Below are 25,587 nucleotides of genomic sequence, written 5' to 3'. Positions count from 1 at the left end.
CGCGGGCCGAAAGGACGGCAACTGGGCCCGCGGCGGAGTCTGGGTCCGGGCCAGCCACCCCGGGAGCGTCTGGGGTGCGCCTGCCTTCCAGGGCCGCCTTCTGGCCGCCTGGCCGGCCGGGCCGGCGGGGAGCGACCCCGCCGGCGCGCGCCGTGGTGGGAGGGGCCTGAGGAGGTGGGGCCTGCAGCGGGGCCCGGCGGGGGCGGAGCCGGCGGCCCCCGCCGCGGGCGAGTAAAGGAGAAGGCGGGCGGAGCGGGAGGCAAAAAGCCTACAGCACCCGGTATTCCCAGGCGGTCTCCCATCCAAGTACTAACCAGGCCCGACCCTGCTTAGCTTCCGAGATCAGACGAGATCGGGCGCGTTCAGGGTGGTATGGCCGTAGACGGGGGCGGGGGGCCGCGGGCGGCCTCTTGAGGCCCAGTTTCGCTGGCGCTGGCGCCTTAACGCCAGCCTGGCGGCCGGCCCGCCCCGGCAGGGCCCCCTCGCCCGCCCAGGCAGGGGCAACGGAGGTCTCGGGTATCGGGCGGCGGCGGAGGGTTTGGCGACCACCTCCCAGCCCAGGGCGGCCGTGACCCAGCAAACCCTTCGGCGCTTGGCGCCCCGCCCAAGATCCCGCACGTCGCTCACAGGGACGTGGCCCCGGAGGCTTCAGGGCCCGGGGCCCGCGGTCCCTTGGGCATCGGCCCTGCCCGCCCACGCGGCCCTAGGCGCAGCCCGGCCGCAGCCCGGGCCGGCCCTCCTTCCCGACAGCAGCTGGCCCGAAGCCACCGGGAGCCACCATTGAGTCGCCACGGCCCCTCAGCCCCGGCAAGGCCACCCTTGCCCCCACACCCCCCGCCGAGCTCAGGACCCCGCCCCTGGTGGCCGGCAGGCCCGGGGAAGCGGCCCCTGCCCTCGATCCCGCTCCCGCACCCGGCCGCGGTGACACGCCAGAGGGGCGGGGTGGGGGGGGCTTTTGTCGGAGGGAGCTGTGGAGGGACACACCGGCACACAGGTGGCGGCGCCGGGGCTGGGCGCCGGTGGGGGCGGCCAGGTGCAGGTCGAGGGGCTCGCGGGCCGAAAGGACGGCAACTGGGCCCGCGGCGGAGTCTGGGTCTGGAGGGCTCTGAGCCTCCATCCGCTCTGGTGCCTCGGGTCTACCGGCCCGACGCCTGGTAGCGCGACACCCCACCGGCCCACAGACGTAGCCTCCCCAGCTGTGCTCACAGCGAGTCCAACCGCAGCCTGCATCCCTCCACGGGACACTTGGATTACTCCCGCGATCCCCACGAGGTGCGGCACCCGGCGGCCGAATGGGCTGAGATCCTGCCCTTGCGGCGCCCTGTGGCCACCTCCGCCTCCCTCACGGTACTGGCCGAGGCCTCGGACCAGCGGGCCCCGGCTCCCAGCTCAGCGCTGCTCCTCCGCCCCTCTCACCTCCTGCCCGACGTCCAGGCTACCGAGCACCCTCCACCCCCGCCCACCTTCATGCCACTCAGCCGGAACCCGGGAGGCAATGCCAACTACCAGGTGTATGACAGTCTGGTGCTGAAGCGGCAACCGCAGGAGGGCCAAGCGCGGGCCAACTCGCTGCTACCTTCCACCTCGGCCTCCAGGCCCTCTCTGCACGGGAGCCAGACTGGGAAAATGAACTTACCAGCAGCAAGTGGGGGCAGGGGCAGGGGGCGGCAGGGCATGGAGAGAGGAATAAAGAGCGCCAGAGTCCAGGAAACATTGGTGGTCTGTGGCTTGGAAGCGCCACTCCTTCTGCCAGCCTGGGTCCCTGCGCTTGGCTTCCTGCAATAAGAAGCCAGTGTCCCCTTCTTGGCCTGAGGGTCCCTTTGGTTTAGTGGCCACAGTTCTGCCAGCAGGCCCCTCCTGGTCCTATACCATGCACTAAGTACATCTGCAGCTGCAGACTCCAAACCCCTGGTCTCTGGGCACCTCCTCTGTGTCTCAGCTGTCCCTGTCCACAGAGAGCCTCATACAAGAAGTTGCTTCCAAACTGGGAGGTTCCACATCTGGGCAGGTCCAGCTCCAGGCCCAGTGAAGGGCATGAAGAAGGCTGAGGCTCTGGACTCCAGCCAGGCCTTCAGCAGGCCTCTGAGGCCAAGGTCTTCCTAGTCTCAAGAGGGGCCAAGAGACGCAATGTGTCATTTGAACAAGTGAGTCAGCGGGCGGTGAGCGAATGAATGACCGCTCGAGGGGATGTATGCCGGCCACCGGGCCCTGTTTGACTGTCCAGGCTCAGCTTACCTGACCCTGGTTACCAGGGAATGCCACTCTGGGCCCTCCTTTTCATCCCCCTCCCTCACTGTGACCTCACCACCTGCCCCATTATGACCCAGTCTGGCTCCCAGTTAAAACTGGAGGGCAGAGGGCCCAGGCAGTCCTGGGACCAACGGCCATGGGTGAGCGAAACTACTACCGAGCCGAGCCGTTCACTGGCCCCATCCCCAGGAAATGCCAGGAGCAAGGATACTCAATTCTTCTGATCCCGGTCAGCTTCATCTTGCTCAACGTGGGGATCAACATGGTGACTATGGTCAGGGCAGGATCTGTGCAGCGCGGTTGGGGGAGCCCTGGGGTCTTGAAGGGGCTGAGGTGGGAGGGCTGCTGGGGTGTGACCGGGACAAGGGTTGGATTTCAGGGCTCACCCTGCTCCCGGCCTCCCCCCTCCCCTTCTTCCCTCAACTCTGGAGGCATCTGAAGAGATTCTTGCGGGCACTTTTCAATCGTATTTTCCACAAAGGTGAGTGGGCGCCGGCGTGGGTTCAGGGGATGTGGGCCTGTCCCCTTTCTTCTATCCCTGCCTTGATTCTCAGCCCCTCAGGAACCCAGGCCCTGACCCATCTCGCCTTTCCCCACAGACAAGCAAGCCAGCTGTGTAGGCACCCATCGCATGTGCATGCGCTGCTCCGTGGATCCCAAGAACCTGTGCTCAAGAGTTTCTTCCCACTTCTGCCATCGCCCAAGCTTCCTGCTCGGGCAGGTAAACCCACCTTGACTACTGCCTGCAGCGGGGCTCGGCGGGGGCGGAGCCGGCGGCCCCCCCGCCGCGGGCGAGTAAAGGAGAAGGCGGGCGGAGCGGGAGGCAAAAAGCCTACAGCACCCGGTATTCCCAGGCGGTCTCCCATCCAAGTACTAACCAGGCCCGACCCTGCTTAGCTTCCGAGATCAGACGAGATCGGGCGCGTTCAGGGTGGTATGGCCGTAGACGGGGGCGGGGCGCCGCGGGCGGCCTCTTGAGGCCCAGTTTCGCTGGCGCTGGCGCCTTAACGCCAGCCTGGCGGCCGGCCCGCCCCGGCAGGGCCCCCTCGCCCGCCCAGGCAGGGGCAACGGAGGTCTCGGGTATCGGGCGGCGGCGGAGGGTTTGGCGACCACCTCCCAGCCCAGGGCGGCCGTGACCCAGCAAACCCTTCGGCGCTTGGCGCCCCGCCCAAGATCCCGCACGTCGCTCACAGGGACGTGGCCCCGGAGGCTTCAGGGCCCGGGGCCCGCGGTCCCTTGGGCATCGGCCCTGCCCGCCCACGCGGCCCTAGGCGCAGCCCGGCCGCAGCCCGGGCCGGCCCTCCTGCCCGACAGCAGCTGGCCCGAAGCCACCGGGAGCCACCATTGAGTCGCCACGGCCCCTCAGCCCCGGCAAGGCCACCCTTGCCCCCACACCCCCCGCCGAGCTCAGGACCCCGCCCCTGGTGGCCGGCAGGCCCGGGGAAGCGGCCCCTGCCCTCGATCCCGCTCCCGCACCCGGCCGCGGTGACACGCCAGAGGGGCGGGGTGGGGGGGGCTTTTGTCGGAGGGAGCTGTGGAGGGACACACCGGCACACAGGTGGCGGCGCCGGGGCTGGGCGCCGGTGGGGGCGGCCAGGTGCAGGTCGAGGGGCTCGCGGGCCGAAAGGACGGCAACTGGGCCCGCGGCGGAGTCTGGGTCCGGGCCAGCCACCCCGGGAGCGTCTGGGGTGCGCCTGCCTTCCAGGGCCGCCTTCTGGCCGCCTGGCCGGCCGGGCCGGCGGGGAGCGACCCCGCCGGCGCGCGCCGTGGTGGGAGGGGCCTGAGGAGGTGGGGCCTGCAGCGGGGCCCGGCGGGGGCGGAGCCGGCGGCCCCCGCCGCGGGCGAGTAAAGGAGAAGGCGGGCGGAGCGGGAGGCAAAAAGCCTACAGCACCCGGTATTCCCAGGCGGTCTCCCATCCAAGTACTAACCAGGCCCGACCCTGCTTAGCTTCCGAGATCAGACGAGATCGGGCGCGTTCAGGGTGGTATGGCCGTAGACGGGGGCGGGGGGCCGCGGGCGGCCTCTTGAGGCCCAGTTTCGCTGGCGCTGGCGCCTTAACGCCAGCCTGGCGGCCGGCCCGCCCCGGCAGGGCCCCCTCGCCCGCCCAGGCAGGGGCAACGGAGGTCTCGGGTATCGGGCGGCGGCGGAGGGTTTGGCGACCACCTCCCAGCCCAGGGCGGCCGTGACCCAGCAAACCCTTCGGCGCTTGGCGCCCCGCCCAAGATCCCGCACGTCGCTCACAGGGACGTGGCCCCGGAGGCTTCAGGGCCCGGGGCCCGCGGTCCCTTGGGCATCGGCCCTGCCCGCCCACGCGGCCCTAGGCGCAGCCCGGCCGCAGCCCGGGCCGGCCCTCCTGCCCGACAGCAGCTGGCCCGAAGCCACCGGGAGCCACCATTGAGTCGCCACGGCCCCTCAGCCCCGGCAAGGCCACCCTTGCCCCCACACCCCCCGCCGAGCTCAGGACCCCGCCCCTGGTGGCCGGCAGGCCCGGGGAAGCGGCCCCTGCCCTCGATCCCGCTCCCGCACCCGGCCGCGGTGACACGCCAGAGGGGCGGGGTGGGGGGGGGCTTTTGACGGAGGGAGCTGTGGAGGGACATACCGGCACACAGGTGGCGGCGCCGGGGCTGGGCGCCGGTGGGGGCGGCCAGGTGCAGGTCGAGGGGCTCGCGGGCCGAAAGGACGGCAACTGGGCCCGCGGCGGAGTCTGGGTCTGGAGGGCTCTGAGCCTCCATCCGCTCTGGTGCCTCGGGTCTACCGGCCCGACGCCTGGTAGCGCGACACCCCACCGGCCCACAGACGTAGCCTCCCCAGCTGTGCTCACAGCGAGTCCAACCGCAGCCTGCATCCCTCCACGGGACACTTGGATTACTCCCGCGATCCCCACGAGGTGCGGCACCCGGCGGCCGAATGGGCTGAGATCCTGCCCTTGCGGCGCCCTGTGGCCACCTCCGCCTCCCTCACGGTACTGGCCGAGGCCTCGGACCAGCGGGCCCCGGCTCCCAGCTCAGCGCTGCTCCTCCGCCCCTCTCACCTCCTGCCCGACGTCCAGGCTACCGAGCACCCTCCACCCCCGCCCACCTTCATGCCACTCAGCCGGAACCCGGGAGGCAATGCCAACTACCAGGTGTATGACAGTCTGGTGCTGAAGCGGCAACCGCAGGAGGGCCAAGCGCGGGCCAACTCGCTGCTACCTTCCACCTCGGCCTCCAGGCCCTCTCTGCACGGGAGCCAGACTGGGAAAATGAACTTACCAGCAGCAAGTGGGGGCAGGGGCAGGGGGCGGCAGGGCATGGAGAGAGGAATAAAGAGCGCCAGAGTCCAGGAAACATTGGTGGTCTGTGGCTTGGAAGCGCCACTCCTTCTGCCAGCCTGGGTCCCTGCGCTTGGCTTCCTGCAATAAGAAGCCAGTGTCCCCTTCTTGGCCTGAGGGTCCCTTTGGTTTAGTGGCCACAGTTCTGCCAGCAGGCCCCTCCTGGTCCTATACCATGCACTAAGTACATCTGCAGCTGCAGACTCCAAACCCCTGGTCTCTGGGCACCTCCTCTGTGTCTCAGCTGTCCCTGTCCACAGAGAGCCTCATACAAGAAGTTGCTTCCAAACTGGGAGGTTCCACATCTGGGCAGGTCCAGCTCCAGGCCCAGTGAAGGGCATGAAGAAGGCTGAGGCTCTGGACTCCAGCCAGGCCTTCAGCAGGCCTCTGAGGCCAAGGTCTTCCTAGTCTCAAGAGGGGCCAAGAGACGCAATGTGTCATTTGAACAAGTGAGTCAGCGGGCGGTGAGCGAATGAATGACCGCTCGAGGGGATGTATGCCGGCCACCGGGCCCTGTTTGACTGTCCAGGCTCAGCTTACCTGACCCTGGTTACCAGGGAATGCCACTCTGGGCCCTCCTTTTCATCCCCCTCCCTCACTGTGACCTCACCACCTGCCCCATTATGACCCAGTCTGGCTCCCAGTTAAAACTGGAGGGCAGAGGGCCCAGGCAGTCCTGGGACCAACGGCCATGGGTGAGCGAAACTACTACCGAGCCGAGCCGTTCACTGGCCCCATCCCCAGGAAATGCCAGGAGCAAGGATACTCAATTCTTCTGATCCCGGTCAGCTTCATCTTGCTCAACGTGGGGATCAACATGGTGACTATGGTCAGGGCAGGATCTGTGCAGCGCGGTTGGGGGAGCCCTGGGGTCTTGAAGGGGCTGAGGTGGGAGGGCTGCTGGGGTGTGACCGGGACAAGGGTTGGATTTCAGGGCTCACCCTGCTCCCGGCCTCCCCCCCCCCTTCTTGCCTCAACTCTGGAGGCATCTGAAGAGATTCTTGCGGGCACTTTTCAATCGTATTTTCCACAAAGGTGAGTGGGCGCCGGCGTGGGTTCAGGGGATGTGGGCCTGTCCCCTTTCTTCTATCCCTGCCTTGATTCTCAGCCCCTCAGGAACCCAGGCCCTGACCCATCTCGCCTTTCCCCACAGACAAGCAAGCCAGCTGTGTAGGCACCCATCGCATGTGCATGCGCTGCTCCGTGGATCCCAAGAACCTGTGCTCAAGAGTTTCTTCCCACTTCTGCCATCGCCCAAGCTTCCTGCTCGGGCAGGTAAACCCACCTTGACTACTGCCTGCAGCGGGGCTCGGCGGGGGCGGAGCCGGCGGCCCCCCCGCCGCGGGCGAGTAAAGGAGAAGGCGGGCGGAGCGGGAGGCAAAAAGCCTACAGCACCCGGTATTCCCAGGCGGTCTCCCATCCAAGTACTAACCAGGCCCGACCCTGCTTAGCTTCCGAGATCAGACGAGATCGGGCGCGTTCAGGGTGGTATGGCCGTAGACGGGGGCGGGGGGCCGCGGGCGGCCTCTTGAGGCCCAGTTTCGCTGGCGCTGGCGCCTTAACGCCAGCCTGGCGGCCGGCCCGCCCCGGCAGGGCCCCCTCGCCCGCCCAGGCAGGGGCAACGGAGGTCTCGGGTATCGGGCGGCGGCGGAGGGTTTGGCGACCACCTCCCAGCCCAGGGCGGCCGTGACCCAGCAAACCCTTCGGCGCTTGGCGCCCCGCCCAAGATCCCGCACGTCGCTCACAGGGACGTGGCCCCGGAGGCTTCAGGGCCCGGGGCCCGCGGTCCCTTGGGCATCGGCCCTGCCCGCCCACGCGGCCCTAGGCGCAGCCCGGCCGCAGCCCGGGCCGGCCCTCCTGCCCGACAGCAGCTGGCCCGAAGCCACCGGGAGCCACCATTGAGTCGCCACGGCCCCTCAGCCCCGGCAAGGCCACCCTTGCCCCCACACCCCCCGCCGAGCTCAGGACCCCGCCCCTGGTGGCCGGCAGGCCCGGGGAAGCGGCCCCTGCCCTCGATCCCGCTCCCGCACCCGGCCGCGGTGACACGCCAGAGGGGCGGGGTGGGGGTGGGGCTTTTGTCGGAGGGAGCTGTGGAGGGACACACCGGCACACAGGTGGCGGCGCCGGGGCTGGGCGCCGGTGGGGGCGGCCAGGTGCAGGTCGAGGGGCTCGCGGGCCGAAAGGACGGCAACTGGGCCCATGGCGGAGTCTGGTTCTGGAGGGCTCTGAGCCTCCATCCGCTCTGGTGCCTCGGGTCTACCGGCCCGACGCCTGGTAGCGCGACACCCCACCGGCCCACAGACGTAGCCTCCCCAGCTGTGCTCACAGCGAGTCCAACCGCAGCCTGCATCCCTCCACGGGACACTTGGATTACTCCCGCGATCCCCACGAGGTGCGGCACCCGGCGGCCGAATGGGCTGAGATCCTGCCCTTGCGGCGCCCTGTGGCCACCTCCGCCTCCCTCACGGTACTGGCCGAGGCCTCGGACCAGCGGGCCCCGGCTCCCAGCTCAGCGCTGCTCCTCCGCCCCTCTCACCTCCTGCCCGACGTCCAGGCTACCGAGCACCCTCCACCCCCGCCCACCTTCATGCCACTCAGCCGGAACCCGGGAGGCAATGCCAACTACCAGGTGTATGACAGTCTGGTGCTGAAGCGGCAACCGCAGGAGGGCCAAGCGCGGGCCAACTCGCTGCTACCTTCCACCTCGGCCTCCAGGCCCTCTCTGCACGGGAGCCAGACTGGGAAAATGAACTTACCAGCAGCAAGTGGGGGCAGGGGCAGGGGGCGGCAGGGCATGGAGAGAGGAATAAAGAGCGCCAGAGTCCAGGAAACATTGGTGGTCTGTGGCTTGGAAGCGCCACTCCTTCTGCCAGCCTGGGTCCCTGCGCTTGGCTTCCTGCAATAAGAAGCCAGTGTCCCCTTCTTGGCCTGAGGGTCCCTTTGGTTTAGTGGCCACAGTTCTGCCAGCAGGCCCCTCCTGGTCCTATACCATGCACTAAGTACATCTGCAGCTGCAGACTCCAAACCCCTGGTCTCTGGGCACCTCCTCTGTGTCTCAGCTGTCCCTGTCCACAGAGAGCCTCATACAAGAAGTTGCTTCCAAACTGGGAGGTTCCACATCTGGGCAGGTCCAGCTCCAGGCCCAGTGAAGGGCATGAAGAAGGCTGAGGCTCTGGACTCCAGCCAGGCCTTCAGCAGGCCTCTGAGGCCAAGGTCTTCCTAGTCTCAAGAGGGGCCAAGAGACGCAATGTGTCATTTGAACAAGTGAGTCAGCGGGCGGTGAGCGAATGAATGACCGCTCGAGGGGATGTATGCCGGCCACCGGGCCCTGTTTGACTGTCCAGGCTCAGCTTACCTGACCCTGGTTACCAGGGAATGCCACTCTGGGCCCTCCTTTTCATCCCCCTCCCTCACTGTGACCTCACCACCTGCCCCATTATGACCCAGTCTGGCTCCCAGTTAAAACTGGAGGGCAGAGGGCCCAGGCAGTCCTGGGACCAACGGCCATGGGTGAGCGAAACTACTACCGAGCCGAGCCGTTCACTGGCCCCATCCCCAGGAAATGCCAGGAGCAAGGATACTCAATTCTTCTGATCCCGGTCAGCTTCATCTTGCTCAACGTGGGGATCAACATGGTGACTATGGTCAGGGCAGGATCTGTGCAGCGCGGTTGGGGGAGCCCTGGGGTCTTGAAGGGGCTGAGGTGGGAGGGCTGCTGGGGTGTGACCGGGACAAGGGTTGGATTTCAGGGCTCACCCTGCTCCCGGCCTCCCCCCTCCCCTTCTTCCCTCAACTCTGGAGGCATCTGAAGAGATTCTTGCGGGCACTTTTCAATCGTATTTTCCACAAAGGTGAGTGGGCGCCGGCGTGGGTTCAGGGGATGTGGGCCTGTCCCCTTTCTTCTATCCCTGCCTTGATTCTCAGCCCCTCAGGAACCCAGGCCCTGACCCATCTCGCCTTTCCCCACAGACAAGCAAGCCAGCTGTGTAGGCACCCATCGCATGTGCATGCGCTGCTCCGTGGATCCCAAGAACCTGTGCTCAAGAGTTTCTTCCCACTTCTGCCATCGCCCAAGCTTCCTGCTCGGGCAGGTAAACCCACCTTGACTACTGCCTGCAGCGGGGCTCGGCGGGGGCGGAGCCGGCGGCCCCCCCGCCGCGGGCGAGTAAAGGAGAAGGCGGGCGGAGCGGGAGGCAAAAAGCCTACAGCACCCGGTATTCCCAGGCGGTCTCCCATCCAAGTACTAACCAGGCCCGACCCTGCTTAGCTTCCGAGATCAGACGAGATCGGGCGCGTTCAGGGTGGTATGGCCGTAGACGGGGGCGGGGCGCCGCGGGCGGCCTCTTGAGGCCCAGTTTCGCTGGCGCTGGCGCCTTAACGCCAGCCTGGAGGCCGGCCCGCCCCGGCAGGGCCCCCTCGCCCGCCCAGGCAGGGGCAACGGAGGTCTCGGGTATCGGGCGGCGGCGGAGGGTTTGGCGACCACCTCCCAGCCCAGGGCGGCCGTGACCCAGCAAACCCTTCGGCGCTTGGCGCCCCGCCCAAGATCCCGCACGTCGCTCACAGGGACGTGGTCCCGGAGGCTTCAGGGCCCGGGGCCCGCGGTCCCTTGGGCATCGGCCCTGCCCGCCCACGCGGCCCTAGGCGCAGCCCGGCCGCAGCCCGGGCCGGCCCTCCTGCCCGACAGCAGCTGGCCAGAAGCCACTGGGAGCCACCATTGAGTCGCCACGGCCCCTCAGCCCCGGCAAGGCCACCCTTGCCCCCACACCCCCCGCCGAGCTCAGGACCCCGCCCCTGGTGGCCGGCAGGCCCGGGGAAGCGGCCCCTGCCCTCGATCCCGCTCCCGCACCCGGCCGCGTTGACACGCCAGGGGGGCGGGGTGGGGGGGGTTTTGTCGGAGGGAGCTGTGGAGGGACACACCGGCACACAGGTGGCGGCGCCGGGGCTGGGCGCCGGTGGGGGCGGCCAGGTGCAGGTCGAGGGGCTCGCGGGCCGAAAGGACGGCAACTGGGCCCGCGGCGGAGTCTGGGTCCGGGCCAGCCACCCCGGGAGCGTCTGGGGTGCGCCTGCCTTCCAGGGCCGCCTTCTGGCCGCCTGGCCGGCCGGGCCGGCGGGGAGCGACCCCGCCGGCGCGCGCCGTGGTGGGAGGGGCCTGAGGAGGTGGGGCCTGCAGCGGGGCCCGGCGGGGGCGGAGCCGGCGGCCCCCGCCGCGGGCGAGTAAATGAGAAGGCGGGCGGAGCGGGAGGCAAAAAGCCTACAGTACCCGGTATTCCCAGGCGGTCTCCCATCCAAGTACTAACCAGGCCCGACCCTGCTTAGCTTCCGAGATCAGACGAGATCGGGCGCGTTCAGGGTGGTATGGCCGTAGACGGGGGCGGGGGACCGCGGGCGGCCTCTTGAGGCCCAGTTTCGCTGGCGCTGGCGCCTTAACGCCAGCCTGGCGGCCGGCCCGCCCCGGCAGGGCCCCCTCGCCCGCCCAGGCAGGGGCAACGGAGGTCTCGGGTATCGGGCGGCGGCGGAGGGTTTGGCGACCACCTCCCAGCCCAGGGCGGCCGTGACCCAGCAAACCCTTCGGCGCTTGGCGCCCCGCCCAAGATCCCGCACGTCGCTCACAGGGACGTGGCCCCGGAGGCTTCAGGGCCCGGGGCCCGCGGTCCCTTGGGCATCGGCCCTGCCCGCCCACGCGGCCCTAGGCGCAGCCCGGCCGCAGCCCGGGCCGGCCCTCCTGCCCGACAGCAGCTGGCCCGAAGCCACCGGGAGCCACCATTGAGTCGCCACGGCCCCTCAGCCCCGGCAAGGCCACCCTTGCCCCCACACCCCCCGCCGAGCTCAGGACCCCGCCCCTGGTGGCCGGCAGGCCCGGGGAAGCGGCCCCTGCCCTCGATCCCGCTCCCGCACCCGGCCGCGGTGACACGCCAGAGGGGCGGGGTGGGGGTGGGGCTTTTGTCGGAGGGAGCTGTGGAGGGACACACCGGCACACAGGTGGCGGCGCCGGGGCTGGGCGCCGGTGGGGGCGGCCAGGTGCAGGTCGAGGGGCTCGCGGGCCGAAAGGACGGCAACTGGGCCCATGGCGGAGTCTGGTTCTGGAGGGCTCTGAGCCTCCATCCGCTCTGGTGCCTCGGGTCTACCGGCCCGACGCCTGGTAGCGCGACACCCCACCGGCCCACAGACGTAGCCTCCCCAGCTGTGCTCACAGCGAGTCCAACCGCAGCCTGCATCCCTCCACGGGACACTTGGATTACTCCCGCGATCCCCACGAGGTGCGGCACCCGGCGGCCGAATGGGCTGAGATCCTGCCCTTGCGGCGCCCTGTGGCCACCTCCGCCTCCCTCACGGTACTGGCCGAGGCCTCGGACCAGCGGGCCCCGGCTCCCAGCTCAGCGCTGCTCCTCCGCCCCTCTCACCTCCTGCCCGACGTCCAGGCTACCGAGCACCCTCCACCCCCGCCCACCTTCATGCCACTCAGCCGGAACCCGGGAGGCAATGCCAACTACCAGGTGTATGACAGTCTGGTGCTGAAGCGGCAACCGCAGGAGGGCCAAGCGCGGGCCAACTCGCTGCTACCTTCCACCTCGGCCTCCAGGCCCTCTCTGCACGGGAGCCAGACTGGGAAAATGAACTTACCAGCAGCAAGTGGGGGCAGGGGCAGGGGGCGGCAGGGCATGGAGAGAGGAATAAAGAGCGCCAGAGTCCAGGAAACATTGGTGGTCTGTGGCTTGGAAGCGCCACTCCTTCTGCCAGCCTGGGTCCCTGCGCTTGGCTTCCTGCAATAAGAAGCCAGTGTCCCCTTCTTGGCCTGAGGGTCCCTTTGGTTTAGTGGCCACAGTTCTGCCAGCAGGCCCCTCCTGGTCCTATACCATGCACTAAGTACATCTGCAGCTGCAGACTCCAAACCCCTGGTCTCTGGGCACCTCCTCTGTGTCTCAGCTGTCCCTGTCCACAGAGAGCCTCATACAAGAAGTTGCTTCCAAACTGGGAGGTTCCACATCTGGGCAGGTCCAGCTCCAGGCCCAGTGAAGGGCATGAAGAAGGCTGAGGCTCTGGACTCCAGCCAGGCCTTCAGCAGGCCTCTGAGGCCAAGGTCTTCCTAGTCTCAAGAGGGGCCAAGAGACGCAATGTGTCATTTGAACAAGTGAGTCAGCGGGCGGTGAGCGAATGAATGACCGCTCGAGGGGATGTATGCCGGCCACCGGGCCCTGTTTGACTGTCCAGGCTCAGCTTACCTGACCCTGGTTACCAGGGAATGCCACTCTGGGCCCTCCTTTTCATCCCCCTCCCTCACTGTGACCTCACCACCTGCCCCATTATGACCCAGTCTGGCTCCCAGTTAAAACTGGAGGGCAGAGGGCCCAGGCAGTCCTGGGACCAACGGCCATGGGTGAGCGAAACTACTACCGAGCCGAGCCGTTCACTGGCCCCATCCCCAGGAAATGCCAGGAGCAAGGATACTCAATTCTTCTGATCCCGGTCAGCTTCATCTTGCTCAACGTGGGGATCAACATGGTGACTATGGTCAGGGCAGGATCTGTGCAGCGCGGTTGGGGGAGCCCTGGGGTCTTGAAGGGGCTGAGGTGGGAGGGCTGCTGGGGTGTGACCGGGACAAGGGTTGGATTTCAGGGCTCACCCTGCTCCCGGCCTCCCCCCTCCCCTTCTTCCCTCAACTCTGGAGGCATCTGAAGAGATTCTTGCGGGCACTTTTCAATCGTATTTTCCACAAAGGTGAGTGGGCGCCGGCGTGGGTTCAGGGGATGTGGGCCTGTCCCCTTTCTTCTATCCCTGCCTTGATTCTCAGCCCCTCAGGAACCCAGGCCCTGACCCATCTCGCCTTTCCCCACAGACAAGCAAGCCAGCTGTGTAGGCACCCATCGCATGTGCATGCGCTGCTCCGTGGATCCCAAGAACCTGTGCTCAAGAGTTTCTTCCCACTTCTGCCATCGCCCAAGCTTCCTGCTCGGGCAGGTAAACCCACCTTGACTACTGCCTGCAGCGGGGCTCGGCGGGGGCGGAGCCGGCGGCCCCCCCGCCGCGGGCGAGTAAAGGAGAAGGCGGGCGGAGCGGGAGGCAAAAAGCCTACAGCACCCGGTATTCCCAGGCGGTCTCCCATCCAAGTACTAACCAGGCCCGACCCTGCTTAGCTTCCGAGATCAGACGAGATCGGGCGCGTTCAGGGTGGTATGGCCGTAGACGGGGGCGGGGGGCCGCGGGCGGCCTCTTGAGGCCCAGTTTCGCTGGCGCTGGCGCCTTAACGCCAGCCTGGCGGCCGGCCCGCCCCGGCAGGGCCCCCTCGCCCGCCCAGGCAGGGGCAACGGAGGTCTCGGGTATCGGGCGGCGGCGGAGGGTTTGGCGACCACCTCCCAGCCCAGGGCGGCCGTGACCCAGCAAACCCTTCGGCGCTTGGCGCCCCGCCCAAGATCCCGCACGTCGCTCACAGGGACGTGGCCCCGGAGGCTTCAGGGCCCGGGGCCCGCGGTCCCTTGGGCATCGGCCCTGCCCGCCCACGCGGCCCTAGGCGCAGCCCGGCCGCAGCCCGGGCCGGCCCTCCTGCCCGACAGCAGCTGGCCCGAAGCCACCGGGAGCCACCATTGAGTCGCCACGGCCCCTCAGCCCCGGCAAGGCCACCCTTGCCCCCACACCCCCCGCCGAGCTCAGGACCCCGCCCCTGGTGGCCGGCAGGCCCGGGGAAGCGGCCCCTGCCCTCGATCCCGCTCCCGCACCCGGCCGCGGTGACACGCCAGAGGGGCGGGGTGGGGGGGGGCTTTTGTCGGAGGGAGCTGTGGAGGGACACACCGGCACACAGGTGGCGGCGCCGGGGTTGGGCGCCGGTGGGGGCGGCCAGGTGCAGGTCGAGGGGCTCGCGGGCCGAAAGGACGGCAACTGGGCCCGCGGCGGAGTCTGGGTCCGGGCCAGCCACCCCGGGAGCGTCTGGGGTGCGGCTGCCTTCCAGGGCCGCCTTCTGGCCGCCTGGCCGGCCGGGCCGGCGGGGAGCGACCCCGCCGGCGCGCGCCGTGGTGGGAGGGGCCTGAGGAGGTGGGGCCTGCAGCGGGGCCCGGCGGGGGCGGAGCCGGCGGCCCCCGCCGCGGGCGAGTAAAGGAGAAGGCGGGCGGAGCGGGAGGCAAAAAGCCTACAGCACCCGGTATTCCCAGGCGGTCTCCCATCCAAGTACTAACCAGGCCCGACCCTGCTTAGCTTCCGAGATCAGACGAGATCGGGCGCGTTCAGGGTGGTATGGCCGTAGACGGGGGCGGGGGGCCGCGGGCGGCCTCTTGAGGCCCAGTTTCGCTGGCGCTGGCGCCTTAACGCCAGCCTGGCGGCCGGCCCGCCCCGGCAGGGCCCCCTCGCCCGCCCAGGCAGGGGCAACGGAGGTCTCGGGTATCGGGCGGCGGCGGAGGGTTTGGCGACCACCTCCCAGCCCAGGGCGGCCGTGACCCAGCAAACCCTTCGGCGCTTGGCGCCCCGCCCAAGATCCCGCACGTCGCTCACAGGGACGTGGCCCCGGAGGCTTCAGGGCCCGGGGCCCGCGGTCCCTTGGGCATCGGCCCTGCCCGCCCACGCGGCCCTAGGCGCAGCCCGGCCGCAGCCCGGGCCGGCCCTCCTGCCCGACAGCAGCTGGCCCGAAGCCACCGGGAGCCACCATTGAGTCGCCACGGCCCCTCAGCCCCGGCAAGGCCACCCTTGCCCCCACACCCCCCGCCGAGCTCAGGACCCCGCCCCTGGTGGCCGGCAGGCCCGGGGAAGCGGCCCCTGCCCTCGATCCCGCTCCCGCACCCGGCCGCGGTGACACGCCAGAGGGGCGGGGTGGGGGGGGGCTTTTGACGGAGGGAGCTGTGGAGGGACATACCGGCACACAGGTGGCGGCGCCGGGGCTGGGCGCCGGTGGGGGCGGCCAGGTGCAGGTCGAGGGGCTCGCGGGCCGAAAGGACGGCAACTGGGCCCGCGGCGGAGTCTGGGTCTGGAGGGCTCTGAGCCTCCATCCGCTCTGGTGCCTCGGGTCTACCGGCCCGACGCCTGGTAGCGCGACACCCCACCGGCCCACAGACGTAGCCTCCCCAGCTGTGCTCACAGCGAGTCCAACCGCAGCCTGCATCCCTCCACGGGACACTTGGATTACTCCCGCGATCCCCACGAGGTGCGGCACCCGGCGGCCGAATGGGCTGAGATCCTGCCCTTGCGGCGCCCTGTGGCCACCTCCGCCTCCCTCACGGTACTGGCCGAGGCCTCGGACCAGCGGGCCCCGGCTCCCAGCTCAGCGCTGCTCCTCCGCCCCTCTCACCTCCTGCCCGACGTCCAGGCTACCGAGCACCCTCCACCCCCGCCCACCTTCATGCCACTCAGCCGGAACCCGGGAGGCAATGCCAACTACCAGGTGTATGACAGTCTGGTGCTGAAGCGGCAACCGCAGGAGGGCCAAGCGCGGGCCAACTCGCTGCTACCTTCCACCTCGGCCTCCAGGCCCTCTCTGCACGGGAGCCAGACTGGGAAAATGAACTTACCAGCAGCAAGTGGGGGCAGGGGCAGGGGGCGGCAGGGCATGGAGAGAGGAATAAAGAGCGCCAGAGTCCAGGAAACATTGGTGGTCTGTGGCTTGGAAGCGCCACTCCTTCTGCCAGCCTGGGTCCCTGCGCTTGGCTTCCTGCAATAAGAAGCCAGTGTCCCCTTCTTGGCCTGAGGGTCCCTTTGGTTTAGTGGCCACAGTTCTGCCAGCAGGCCCCTCCTGGTCCTATACCATGCACTAAGTACATCTGCAGCTGCAGACTCCAAACCCCTGGTCTCTGGGCACCTCCTCTGTGTCTCAGCTGTCCCTGTCCACAGAGAGCCTCATACAAGAAGTTGCTTCCAAACTGGGAGGTTCCACATCTGGGCAGGTCCAGCTCCAGGCCCAGTGAAGGGCATGAAGAAGGCTGAGGCTCTGGACTCCAGCCAGGCCTTCAGCAGGCCTCTGAGGCCAAGGTCTTCCTAGTCTCAAGAGGGGCCAAGAGACGCAATGTGTCATTTGAACAAGTGAGTCAGCGGGCGGTGAGCGAATGAATGACCGCTCGAGGGGATGTATGCCGGCCACCGGGCCCTGTTTGACTGTCCAGGCTCAGCTTACCTGACCCTGGTTACCAGGGAATGCCACTCTGGGCCCTCCTTTTCATCCCCCTCCCTCACTGTGACCTCACCACCTGCCCCATTATGACCCAGTCTGGCTCCCAGTTAAAACTGGAGGGCAGAGGGCCCAGGCAGTCCTGGGACCAACGGCCATGGGTGAGCGAAACTACTACCGAGCCGAGCCGTTCACTGGCCCCATCCCCAGGAAATGCCAGGAGCAAGGATACTCAATTCTTCTGATCCCGGTCAGCTTCATCTTGCTCAACGTGGGGATCAACATGGTGACTATGGTCAGGGCAGGATCTGTGCAGCGCGGTTGGGGGAGCCCTGGGGTCTTGAAGGGGCTGAGGTGGGAGGGCTGCTGGGGTGTGACCGGGACAAGGGTTGGATTTCAGGGCTCACCCTGCTCCCGGCCTCCCCCCCCCCTTCTTGCCTCAACTCTGGAGGCATCTGAAGAGATTCTTGCGGGCACTTTTCAATCGTATTTTCCACAAAGGTGAGTGGGCGCCGGCGTGGGTTCAGGGGATGTGGGCCTGTCCCCTTTCTTCTATCCCTGCCTTGATTCTCAGCCCCTCAGGAACCCAGGCCCTGACCCATCTCGCCTTTCCCCACAGACAAGCAAGCCAGCTGTGTAGGCACCCATCGCATGTGCATGCGCTGCTCCGTGGATCCCAAGAACCTGTGCTCAAGAGTTTCTTCCCACTTCTGCCATCGCCCAAGCTTCCTGCTCGGGCAGGTAAACCCACCTTGACTACTGCCTGCAGCGGGGCTCGGCGGGGGCGGAGCCGGCGGCCCCCCCGCCGCGGGCGAGTAAAGGAGAAGGCGGGCGGAGCGGGAGGCAAAAAGCCTACAGCACCCGGTATTCCCAGGCGGTCTCCCATCCAAGTACTAACCAGGCCCGACCCTGCTTAGCTTCCGAGATCAGACGAGATCGGGCGCGTTCAGGGTGGTATGGCCGTAGACGGGGGCGGGGGGCCGCGGGCGGCCTCTTGAGGCCCAGTTTCGCTGGCGCTGGTGCCTTAACGCCAGCCTGGCGGCCGGCCCGCCCCGGCAGGGCCCCCTCGCCCGCCCAGGCAGGGGCAACGGAGGTCTCGGGTATCGGGCGGCGGCGGAGGGTTTGGCGACCACCTCCCAGCCCAGGGCGGCCGTGACCCAGCAAACCCTTCGGCGCTTGGCGCCCCGCCCAAGATCCCGCACGTCGCTCACAGGGACGTGGCCCCGGAGGCTTCAGGGCCCGGGGCCCGCGGTCCCTTGGGCATCGGCCCTGCCCGCCCACGCGGCCCTAGGCGCAGCCCGGCCGCAGCCCGGGCCGGCCCTCCTGCCCGACAGCAGCTGGCCCGAAGCCACCGGGAGCCACCATTGAGTCGCCACGGCCCCTCAGCCCCGGCAAGGCCACCCTTGCCCCCACACCCCCCGCCGAGCTCAGGACCCCGCCCCTGGTGGCCGGCAGGCCCGGGGAAGCGGCCCCTGCCCTCGATCCCGCTCCCGCACCCGGCCGCGGTGACACGCCAGAGGGGCGGGGTGGGGGGGGGCTTTTGTCAGAGGGAGCTGTGGAGGGACACACCGGCACACAGGTGGCGGCGCCGGGGTTGGGAGCCGGTGGGGGCGGCCAGGTGCAGGTCGAGGGGCTCGCGGGCCGAAAGGACGGCAACTGGGCCCGCGGCGGAGTCTGGGTCCGGGCCAGCCACCCCGGGAGCGTCTGGGGTGCGGCTGCCTTCCAGGGCCGCCTTCTGGCCGCCTGGCCGGCCGGGCCGGCGGGGAGCGACCCCGCCGGCGCGCGCCGTGGTGGGAGGGGCCTGAGGAGGTGGGGCCTGCAGCGGGGCCCGGCGGGGGCGGAGCCGGCGGCCCCCGCCGCGGGCGAGTAAAGGAGAAGGCGGGCGGAGCGGGAGGCAAAAAGCCTACAGCACCCGGTATTCCCAGGCGGTCTCCCATCCAAGTACTAACCAGGCCCGACCCTGCTTAGCTTCCGAGATCAGACGAGATCGGGCGCGTTCAGGGTGGTATGGCCGTAGACGGGGGCGGGGGGCCGCGGGCGGCCTCTTGAGGCCCAGTTTCGCTGGCGCTGGCGCCTTAACGCCAGCCTGGCGGCCGGCCCGCCCCGGCAGGGCCCCCTCGCCCGCCCAGGCAGGGGCAACGGAGGTCTCGGGTATCGGGCGGCGGCGGAGGGTTTGGCGACCACCTCCCAGCCCAGGGCGGCCGTGACCCAGCAAACCCTTCGGCGCTTGGCGCCCCGCCCAAGATCCCGCACGTCGCTCACAGGGACGTGGCCCCGGAGGCTTCAGGGCCCGGGGCCCGCGGTCCCTTGGGCATCGGCCCTGCCCGCCCACGCGGCCCTAGGCGCAGCCCGGCCGCAGCCCGGGCCGGCCCTCCTGCCCGACAGCAGCTGGCCCGAAGCCACCGGGAGCCACCATTGAGTCGCCACGGCCCCTCAACCCCGGCAAGGCCACCCTTGCCCCCACACCCCCCGCCGAGCTCAGGACCCCGCCCCTGGTGGCCGGCAGGCCCGGGGAAGCGGCCCCTGCCCTCGATCCCGCTCCCGCACCCGGCCGCGGTGACACGCCAGAGGGGCGGGGTGGGGGGGGGCTTTTGTCGGAGGGAGCTGTGGAGGGACACACCGGCACACAGGTGGCGGCGCCGGGGCTGGGCGCCGGTGGGGGCGGCCAGGTGCAGGTCGAGGGGCTCGCGGGCCGAAAGGACGGCAACTGGGCCCGCGGCGGAGTCTGGGTCCGGGCCAGCCACCCCAGGAGCGTCTGGGGTGCGCCTGCCTTCCAGGGCCGCCTTCTGGCCGCCTGGCCGGCCGGGCCGGCGGGGAGCGACCCCGCCGGCGCGCGCCGTGGTGGGAGGGGCCTGAGGAGGTGGGGCCTGCAGCGGGGCCCGGCGGGGGCGGAGCCGGCGGCCCCCGCCGCGGGCGAGTAAAGGAGAAGGCGGGCGGAGCGGGAGGCAAAAAGCCTACAGCACCCGGTATTCCCAGGCGGTCTCCCATCCAAGTACTAACCAGGCCCGACCCTGCTTAGCTTCCGAGATCAGACGAGATCGGGCGCGTTCAGGGTGGTATGGCCGTAGACGGGGGCGGGGGGCCGCGGGCGGCCTCTTGAGGCCCAGTTTCGCTGGCGCTGGCGCCTTAACGCCAGCCTGGCGGCCGGCCCGCCCCGGCAGGGCCCCCTCGCCCGCCCAGGCAGGGGCAACGGAGGTCTCGGGTATCGGGCGGCGGCGGAGGGTTTGGCGACCACCTCCCAGCCCAGGGCGGCCGTGACCCAGCAAACCCTTCGGCGCTTGGCGCCCCGCCCAAGATCCCGCACGTCGCTCACAGGGACGTGGCCCCGGAGGCTTCAGGGCCCGGGGCCCGCGGTCCCTTGGGCATCGGCCCTGCCCGCCCACGCGGCCCTAGGCGCAGCCCGGCCGCAGCCCGGGCCGGCCCTCCTGCCCGACAGCAGCTGGCCCGAAGCCACCGGGAGCCACCATTGAGTCGCCACGGCCCCTCAGCCCCGGCAAGGCCACCCTTGCCCCCACACCCCCCGCCGAGCTCAGGACCCCGCCCCTGGTGGCCGGCAGGCCCGGGGAAGCGGCCCCTGCCCTCGATCCCGCTCCCGCACCCGGCCGCGGTGACACGCCAGAGGGGCGGGGTGGGGGGGGGCTTTTGTCGGAGGGAGCTGTGGAGGGACACACCGGCACACAGGTGGCGGCGCCGGGGCTGGGCGCCGGTGGGGGCGGCCAGGTGCAGGTCGAGGGGCTCGCGGGCCGAAAGGACGGCAACTGGGCCCGCGGCGGAGTCTGGGTCCGGGCCAGCCACCCCAGGAGCGTCTGGGGTGCGCCTGCCTTCCAGGGCCGCCTTCTGGCCGCCTGGCCGGCCGGGCCGGCGGGGAGCGACCCCGCCGGCGCGCGCCGTGGTGGGAGGGGCCTGAGGAGGTTGGGCCTGCAGCGGGGCCCGGCGGGGGCGGAGCCGGCGGCCCCCGCCGCGGGCGAGTAAAGGAGAAGGCGGGCGGAGCGGGAGGCAAAAAGCCTACAGCACCCGGTATTCCCAGGCGGTCTCCCATCCAAGTACTAACCAGGCCCGACCCTGCTTAGCTTCCGAGATCAGACGAGATCGGGCGCGTTCAGGGTGGTATGGCCGTAGACGGGGGCGGGGGGCCGCGGGCGGCCTCTTGAGGCCCAGTTTCGCTGGCGCTGGCGCCTTAACGCCAGCCTGGCGGCCGGCCCGCCCCGGCAGGGCCCCCTCGCCCGCCCAGGCAGGGGCAACGGAGGTCTCGGGTATCGGGCGGCGGCGGAGGGTTTGGCGACCACCTCCCAGCCCAGGGCGGCCGTGACCCAGCAAACCGTTCGGCGCTTGGCGCCCCGCCCAAGATCCCGCACGTCGCTCACAGGGACGTGGCCCCGGAGGCTTCAGGGCCCGGGGCCCGCGGTCCCTTGGGCATCGGCCCTGCCCGCCCACGCGGCCCTAGGCGCAGCCCGGCCGCAGCCCGGGCCGGCCCTCCTGCCCGACAGCAGCTGGCCCGAAGCCACCGGGAGCCACCATTGAGTCGCCACGGCCCCTCAACCCCGGCAAGGCCACCCTTGCCCCCACACCCCCCGCCGAGCTCAGGACCCCGCCCCTGGTGGCCGGCAGGCCCGGGGAAGCGGCCCCTGCCCTCGATCCCGCTCCCGCACCCGGCCGCGGTGACACGCCAGAGGGGCGGGGTGGGGGGGGGCTTTTGTCGGAGGGAGCTGTGGAGGGACACACCGGCACACAGGTGGCGGCGCCGGGGCTGGGCGCCGGTGGGGGCGGCCAGGTGCAGGTCGAGGGGCTCGCGGGCCGAAAGGACGGCAACTGGGCCCGCGGCGGAGTCTGGGTCCGGGCCAGCCACCCCAGGAGCGTCTGGGGTGCGCCTGCCTTCCAGGGCCGCCTTCTGGCCGCCTGGCCGGCCGGGCCGGCGGGGAGCGACCCCGCCGGCGCGCGCCGTGGTGGGAGGGGCCTGAGGAGGTGGGGCCTGCAGCGGGGCCCGGCGGGGGCGGAGCCGGCGGCCCCCGCCGCGGGCGAGTAAAGGAGAAGGCGGGCGGAGCGGGAGGCAAAAAGCCTACAGCACCCGGTATTCCCAGGCGGTCTCCCATCCAAGTACTAACCAGGCCCGACCCTGCTTAGCTTCCGAGATCAGACGAGATCGGGCGCGTTCAGGGTGGTATGGCCGTAGACGGGGGCGGGGGGCCGCGGGCGGCCTCTTGAGGCCCAGTTTCGCTGGCGCTGGCGCCTTAACGCCAGCCTGGCGGCCGGCCCGCCCCGGCAGGGCCCCCTCGCCCGCCCAGGCAGGGGCAACGGAGGTCTCGGGTATCGGGCGGCGGCGGAGGGTTTGGCGACCACCTCCCAGCCCAGGGCGGCCGTGACCCAGCAAACCCTTCGGCGCTTGGCGCCCCGCCCAAGATCCCGCACGTCGCTCACAGGGACGTGGCCCCGGAGGCTTCAGGGCCCGGGGCCCGCGGTCCCTTGGGCATCGGCCCTGCCCGCCCACGCGGCCCTAGGCGCAGCCCGGCCGCAGCCCGGGCCGGCCCTCCTGCCCGACAGCAGCTGGCCCGAAGCCACCGGGAGCCACCATTGAGTCGCCACGGCCCCTCAGCCCCGGCAAGGCCACCCTTGCCCCCACACCCCCCGCCGAGCTGAGGACCCCGCCCCTGGTGGCCGGCAGGCCCGGGGAAGCGGCCCCTGCCCTCGATCCCGCTCCCGCACCCGGCCGCGGTGACACGCCAGAGGGGCGGTGTGGAGGGGGGCTTTTGTCGGAGGGAGCTGTGGAGGGACACACCGGCACACAGGTGGCGGCGCCGGGGTTGGGCGCCGGTGGGGGCGGCCAGGTGCAGGTCGAGGGGCTCGCGGGCCGAAAGGACGGCAACTGGGCCCGCGGCGGAGTCTGGGTCCGGGCCAGCCACCCCGGGAGCGTCTGGGGTGCGGCTGCCTTCCAGGGCCGCCTTCTGGCCGCCTGGCCGGCCGGGCCGGCGGGGAGCGACCCCGCCGGCGCGCGCCGTGGTGGGAGGGGCCTGAGGAGGTGGGGCCTGCAGCGGGGCCCGGCGGGGGCGGAGCCGGCGGCCCCCGCCGCGGGCGAGTAAAGGAGAAGGCGGGCGGAGCGGGAGGCAAAAAGCCTACAGCACCCGGTATTCCCAGGCGGTCTCCCATCCAAGTACTAACCAGGCCCGACCCTGCTTAGCTTCCGAGATCAGACGAGATCGGGCGCGTTCAGGGTGGTATGGCCGTAGACGGGGGCGGGGGGCCGCGGGCGGCCTCTTGAGGCCCAGTTTCGCTGGCGCTGGCGCCTTAACGCCAGCCTGGCGGCCGGCCCGCCCCGGCAGGGCCCCCTCGCCCGCCCAGGCAGGGGCAACGGAGGTCTCGGGTATCGGGCGGCGGCGGAGGGTTTGGCGACCACCTCCCAGCCCAGGGCGGCCGTGACCCAGCAAACCCTTCGGCGCTTGGCGCCCCGCCCAAGATCCCGCACGTCGCTCACAGGGACGTGGCCCCGGAGGCTTCAGGGCCCGGGGCCCGCGGTCCCTTGGGCATCGGCCCTGCCCGCCCACGCGGCCCTAGGCGCAGCCCGGCCGCAGCCCGGGCCGGCCCTCCTGCCCGACAGCAGCTGGCCCGAAGCCACCGGGAGCCACCATTGAGTCGCCACGGCCCCTCAACCCCGGCAAGGCCACCCTTGCCCCCACACCCCCCGCCGAGCTCAGGACCCCGCCCCTGGTGGCCGGCAGGCCCGGGGAAGCGGCCCCTGCCCTCGATCCCGCTCCCGCACCCGGCCGCGGTGACACGCCAGAGGGGCGGGGTGGGGGGGGGCTTTTGTCGGAGGGAGCTGTGGAGGGACACACCGGCACACAGGTGGCGGCGCCGGGGCTGGGCGCCGGTGGGGGCGGCCAGGTGCAGGTCGAGGGGCTCGCGGGCCGAAAGGACGGCAACTGGGCCCGCGGCGGAGTCTGGGTCCGGGCCAGCCACCCCAGGAGCGTCTGGGGTGCGCCTGCCTTCCAGGGCCGCCTTCTGGCCGCCTGGCCGGCCGGGCCGGCGGGGAGCGACCCCGCCGGCGCGCGCCGTGGTGGGAGGGGCCTGAGGAGGTTGGGCCTGCAGCGGGGCCCGGCGGGGGCGGAGCCGGCGGCCCCCGCCGCGGGCGAGTAAAGGAGAAGGCGGGCGGAGCGGGAGGCAAAAAGCCTACAGCACCCGGTATTCCCAGGCGGTCTCCCATCCAAGTACTAACCAGGCCCGACCCTGCTTAGCTTCCGAGATCAGACGAGATCGGGCGCGTTCAGGGTGGTATGGCCGTAGACGGGGGCGGGGGGCCGCGGGCGGCCTCTTGAGGCCCAGTTTCGCTGGCGCTGGCGCCTTAACGCCAGCCTGGCGGCCGGCCCGCCCCGGCAGGGCCCCCTCGCCCGCCCAGGCAGGGGCAACGGAGGTCTCGGGTATCGGGCGGCGGCGGAGGGTTTGGCGACCACCTCCCAGCCCAGGGCGGCCGTGACCCAGCAAACCGTTCGGCGCTTGGCGCCCCGCCCAAGATCCCGCACGTCGCTCACAGGGACGTGGCCCCGGAGGCTTCAGGGCCCGGGGCCCGCGGTCCCTTGGGCATCGGCCCTGCCCGCCCACGCGGCCCTAGGCGCAGCCCGGCCGCAGCCCGGGCCGGCCCTCCTGCCCGACAGCAGCTGGCCCGAAGCCACCGGGAGCCACCATTGAGTCGCCACGGCCCCTCAGCCCCGGCAAGGCCACCCTTGCCCCCACACCCCCCGCCGAGCTCAGGACCCCGCCCCTGGTGGCCGGCAGGCCCGGGGAAGCGGCCCCTGCCCTCGATCCCGCTCCCGCACCCGGCCGCGGTGACACGCCAGAGGGGCGGGGTGGGGGGGGGCTTTTGTCGGAGGGAGCTGTGGAGGGACACACCGGCACACAGGTGGCGGCGCCGGGGTTGGGCGCCGGTGGGGGCGGCCAGGTGCAGGTCGAGGGGCTCGCGGGCCGAAAGGACGGCAACTGGGCCCGCGGCGGAGTCTGGGTCCGGGCCAGCCACCCCGGGAGCGTCTGGGGTGCGGCTGCCTTCCAGGGCCGCCTTCTGGCCGCCTGGCCGGCCGGGCCGGCGGGGAGCGACCCCGCCGGCGCGCGCCGTGGTGGGAGGGGCCTGAGGAGGTGGGGCCTGCAGCGGGGCCCGGCGGGGGCGGAGCCGGCGGCCCCCGCCGCGGGCGAGTAAAGGAGAAGGCGGGCGGAGCGGGAGGCAAAAAGCCTACAGCACCCGGTATTCCCAGGCGGTCTCCCATCCAAGTACTAACCAGGCCCGACCCTGCTTAGCTTCCGAGATCAGACGAGATCGGGCGCGTTCAGGGTGGTATGGCCGTAGACGGGGGCGGGGGGCCGCGGGCGGCCTCTTGAGGCCCAGTTTCGCTGGCGCTGGCGCCTTAACGCCAGCCTGGCGGCCGGCCCGCCCCGGCAGGGCCCCCTCGCCCGCCCAGGCAGGGGCAACGGAGGTCTCGGGTATCGGGCGGCGGCGGAGGGTTTGGCGACCACCTCCCAGCCCAGGGCGGCCGTGACCCAGCAAACCCTTCGGCGCTTGGCGCCCCGCCCAAGATCCCGCACGTCGCTCACAGGGACGTGGCCCCGGAGGCTTCAGGGCCCGGGGCCCGCGGTCCCTTGGGCATCGGCCCTGCCCGCCCACGCGGCCCTAGGCGCAGCCCGGCCGCAGCCCGGGCCGGCCCTCCTGCCCGACAGCAGCTGGCCCGAAGCCACCGGGAGCCACCATTGAGTCGCCACGGCCCCTCAGCCCCGGCAAGGCCACCCTTGCCCCCACACCCCCCGCCGAGCTCAGGACCCCGCCCCTGGTGGCCGGCAGGCCCGGGGAAGCGGCCCCTGCCCTCGATCCCGCTCCCGCACCCGGCCGCGGTGACACGCCAGAGGGGCGGGGTGGGGGGGGGCTTTTGTCGGAGGGAGCTGTGGAGGGACACACCGGCACACAGGTGGCGGCGCC

General features: G+C 71.0%; 16 non-coding genes across 16 annotated transcripts; all 16 read right to left on the bottom strand.

Moving 5' to 3' along the window:
• Window positions 1-265: 265 nt before the first annotated feature.
• LOC132594980 (5S ribosomal RNA) lies at window positions 266-384 on the bottom strand. Its single transcript, XR_009561149.1, has one exon. It is a non-coding gene; the product is annotated as a 5S ribosomal RNA (ribosomal RNA).
• Window positions 385-3,079: 2,695 nt separating this feature from the next.
• LOC132594979 (5S ribosomal RNA) lies at window positions 3,080-3,198 on the bottom strand. The gene has a single exon (XR_009561148.1). It is a non-coding gene; the product is annotated as a 5S ribosomal RNA (ribosomal RNA).
• A 931-nt stretch (window positions 3,199-4,129) lies between these two features.
• Window positions 4,130-4,248, bottom strand: LOC132594978 (5S ribosomal RNA). Its single transcript, XR_009561147.1, has one exon. It is a non-coding gene; the product is annotated as a 5S ribosomal RNA (ribosomal RNA).
• A 2,695-nt stretch (window positions 4,249-6,943) lies between these two features.
• On the bottom strand, window positions 6,944-7,062 carry LOC132594977 (5S ribosomal RNA). Its single transcript, XR_009561146.1, has one exon. It is a non-coding gene; the product is annotated as a 5S ribosomal RNA (ribosomal RNA).
• A 2,697-nt stretch (window positions 7,063-9,759) lies between these two features.
• Window positions 9,760-9,878, bottom strand: LOC132594976 (5S ribosomal RNA). Its single transcript, XR_009561145.1, has one exon. It is a non-coding gene; the product is annotated as a 5S ribosomal RNA (ribosomal RNA).
• A 930-nt stretch (window positions 9,879-10,808) lies between these two features.
• On the bottom strand, window positions 10,809-10,927 carry LOC132595014 (5S ribosomal RNA). Its single transcript, XR_009561183.1, has one exon. It is a non-coding gene; the product is annotated as a 5S ribosomal RNA (ribosomal RNA).
• Window positions 10,928-13,624: 2,697 nt separating this feature from the next.
• On the bottom strand, window positions 13,625-13,743 carry LOC132594975 (5S ribosomal RNA). The gene has a single exon (XR_009561144.1). It is a non-coding gene; the product is annotated as a 5S ribosomal RNA (ribosomal RNA).
• Window positions 13,744-14,675: 932 nt separating this feature from the next.
• On the bottom strand, window positions 14,676-14,794 carry LOC132594974 (5S ribosomal RNA). The gene has a single exon (XR_009561143.1). It is a non-coding gene; the product is annotated as a 5S ribosomal RNA (ribosomal RNA).
• Window positions 14,795-17,489: 2,695 nt separating this feature from the next.
• On the bottom strand, window positions 17,490-17,608 carry LOC132594972 (5S ribosomal RNA). The gene has a single exon (XR_009561141.1). It is a non-coding gene; the product is annotated as a 5S ribosomal RNA (ribosomal RNA).
• A 932-nt stretch (window positions 17,609-18,540) lies between these two features.
• Window positions 18,541-18,659, bottom strand: LOC132594971 (5S ribosomal RNA). Its single transcript, XR_009561140.1, has one exon. It is a non-coding gene; the product is annotated as a 5S ribosomal RNA (ribosomal RNA).
• A 932-nt stretch (window positions 18,660-19,591) lies between these two features.
• Window positions 19,592-19,710, bottom strand: LOC132594970 (5S ribosomal RNA). The gene has a single exon (XR_009561139.1). It is a non-coding gene; the product is annotated as a 5S ribosomal RNA (ribosomal RNA).
• Window positions 19,711-20,642: 932 nt separating this feature from the next.
• Window positions 20,643-20,761, bottom strand: LOC132594969 (5S ribosomal RNA). Its single transcript, XR_009561138.1, has one exon. It is a non-coding gene; the product is annotated as a 5S ribosomal RNA (ribosomal RNA).
• Window positions 20,762-21,693: 932 nt separating this feature from the next.
• LOC132594968 (5S ribosomal RNA) lies at window positions 21,694-21,812 on the bottom strand. Its single transcript, XR_009561137.1, has one exon. It is a non-coding gene; the product is annotated as a 5S ribosomal RNA (ribosomal RNA).
• A 932-nt stretch (window positions 21,813-22,744) lies between these two features.
• LOC132594967 (5S ribosomal RNA) lies at window positions 22,745-22,863 on the bottom strand. The gene has a single exon (XR_009561136.1). It is a non-coding gene; the product is annotated as a 5S ribosomal RNA (ribosomal RNA).
• A 932-nt stretch (window positions 22,864-23,795) lies between these two features.
• Window positions 23,796-23,914, bottom strand: LOC132594966 (5S ribosomal RNA). The gene has a single exon (XR_009561135.1). It is a non-coding gene; the product is annotated as a 5S ribosomal RNA (ribosomal RNA).
• Window positions 23,915-24,846: 932 nt separating this feature from the next.
• On the bottom strand, window positions 24,847-24,965 carry LOC132594965 (5S ribosomal RNA). Its single transcript, XR_009561134.1, has one exon. It is a non-coding gene; the product is annotated as a 5S ribosomal RNA (ribosomal RNA).
• Between the last annotated feature and the right edge of the window lie 622 nt (window positions 24,966-25,587).

Source organism: Globicephala melas, unplaced genomic scaffold (assembly GCF_963455315.2).
Source record: "Globicephala melas unplaced genomic scaffold, mGloMel1.2 SCAFFOLD_346, whole genome shotgun sequence".
Classification (NCBI taxonomy): Eukaryota; Metazoa; Chordata; class Mammalia; order Artiodactyla; family Delphinidae; genus Globicephala; species Globicephala melas.
The sequence above is the reverse complement of the archived record's forward strand: the minus strand, read 5'-3'. Positions and strand labels throughout refer to the sequence as shown.